The sequence below is a fragment of the Schistocerca piceifrons genome, unplaced genomic scaffold (assembly GCF_021461385.2).
Source record: "Schistocerca piceifrons isolate TAMUIC-IGC-003096 unplaced genomic scaffold, iqSchPice1.1 HiC_scaffold_952, whole genome shotgun sequence".
In the NCBI taxonomy this organism is placed as follows: domain Eukaryota; kingdom Metazoa; phylum Arthropoda; class Insecta; order Orthoptera; family Acrididae; genus Schistocerca; species Schistocerca piceifrons.
The window spans coordinates 10001-12500 of record NW_025729226.1 but is presented as its reverse complement, the minus strand read 5'-3'; positions in this window follow the sequence as shown (position 1 = coordinate 12500).

The window sequence follows — 2500 nt, the reverse complement described above, 5'->3', positions numbered from 1 at the left end:
CTCAACGCACACAGTCCTCAATCGGACCAGCACACTGAAGATGTCCACCGCGCTTCGCACCGGGCCCGCGAGGACCTACTTTGGCCGCACGGCGCCGCGCGCAGGGTGCGCCGGCGCGCAGCTGCGACGCCTGCCGCGTCCGTCGGCCGGCGCGCCTGCCACTGGCCGCCCCCACCAGCCGGCTGTAGCGCGTGCGCCCACGCACCGCGCGGCCAGCACGCCGGGAGGCGCCCCCTCACCGGCCGGGGACGGTCCCACCCAGCCACCGCCGCGTATCGCTTCACACCCAGATGCCGTTCAGTTTCGTCGGCATGGTGGGTATCGCTGGAACAACCGGTTAGTACCTCAACCTATCGTCGCCATCACCGATTCACCCCTAGCGAGAACAACCGCACCACAACAGGTTACCATTTGTTCATTTGCGTAACTTCACCAGAAAACGCAGGCGTCCATCGCCATTTGCAACTTCAACGATTATTGCATGCCTGTGTCAGGTGTCACGCCACACTACGTCTGCCCACATACACGCAACAAAATGTGCACGCCTAGACAATACGTGGAAGGTGGCCCCCGTACGTATGCGATGTCCATTGCTCGAACGACTGTCAACCGGCCTCTGTAGCATGTCGCAGATATGGAACGCGGTGCACCATGCCATCACGGTGTGTGAGGAGAGACGACTAGGTCCGAATACATCAACAGACAGCTCATGCTGATCGCCATCCACGGCGTCCGTTCCTCCCACACGTCTCTATGGCGTACCACACTGCAATCCAGCTCTCATAGGGAGACGACACGTAGCTGCGTGCACAATATTTGCACTGTATGGTCCGCCGTTTTTGGGCGCAGTCGTTGTGCGGTCACACATGTGCCACGATGTATCATTCAGTACATAAGGACGAATGTGCAGTACAGATTGTGGTTCACGCGTACGACATCAGCGGACAGTTGACACAGGCCGCACCACAACGTAGCCTGAGTACGTCGCATGCGAAGGGCATTGAACATGCAAACTTCTCACCAACCAGCTTGCGAAGGCAGGGGGCAAGGTGGGGACGTGGGGAGGGGCGGCATGTACGTCCTGCTGCCATCCACATTACAGTGTACAGCAGGAGCATGTGGAAAGTGAGCAAGACTTGCAAGGTGTTTAACATGAAGCGATACACAGGGGTGCGGGCAGTGCGAGTAGCGAACTATATTGCGAGGGTTGCGGGTGGGCAACACTACAGTAATTGAACGAGTCGTATAACAATTACAGAGCAGGTTTAGGCGACAACGTGGGTTACGTTAAGGCGACAACATGGGTTAGGTTAAGGCACAACATGGGTTAGGTTAAGGCACAACATGGGTTAGGTTAAGGCACAACATGGGTTAGGTTAAGGCACAACATGGGTTAGGTTAAGGCACAACATGGGTTAGGTTAAGGCACAACATGGGTTAGGTTAAGGCACAACATGGGTTAGGTTAAGGCACAACATGGGTTAGGTTGAGGCACAACATGGGTTAGGTTAAGGCACAACATGGGTTAGGTTGAGGCACAACATGGGTTAGGTTGAGGCACAACATGGGTTAGGTTGAGGCACAACATGGGTTAGGTTAAGGTACAACATGGGTTAGGTTAAGGTACAACATGGGTTAGGTTAAGGTACAACATGGGTTAGGTTAAGGTACAACATGGGTTAGGTTAAGGTACAACATGGGTTAGGTTAAGGTACAACATAGGTTAGGTTAAGGTACAACATAGGTTAGGTTAAGGTACAACATAGGTTAGGTTAAGGTACAACATAGGTTAGGTTAAGGTACAACATAGGTTAGGTTAAGGTACAACATAGGTTAGGTTAAGGTACAACATAGGTTAGGTTAGGTTAGGTTAGGTTACACGTTGTTGTACGGAAAGGTGTAGGGGGGGGGGGGGGGGCGGGGGCGGCAGGTTCGTTGATAGTGATTATAGTAAGTGAATGCTTGTGACATGATCAGATTTGTCACGTCAGGATGCACCTTTGGCTTATTAGAGGCGGCGCTCCAATTCTATGCTTGTGTGAGACCTGTGTCTTTGACTCATGTCATTGTTTGTGCGCTGTGACAGGAGGTACTATTGTGATGTTGGGTGCACCGTTGTATAGGACATGTGTGGGTGTTGGTGCCTGGTCTGCGCAATGGTGGATGTCGAAAGGCTGGGATATTGTATTTTCCGCACGGACCTCCTGGTCTGGTTGTGATAGTGTGGATTGTGTAATGTGGCGGAGAAGATGCACTGGATGTTGTTCCATGCTGGTGCTTACATATTGTATGTGCGCCTGTTAGAAGCAGAGAGTGGTGCGTGATCAGAGTGTCTGGCTGACGTGTGGTTCCCATTTTGGGCAGACTCTTTCAGCATGTATACGGACAGTTGTGTATATTTGCTGTAGTTTGATGGCTCTGCATTGATTACTAATCAGCGCCGTGTGTACGGGTAATCTGGTTCCAGTCCAAAATGTTCCATCTGTGTACATTAGTGACA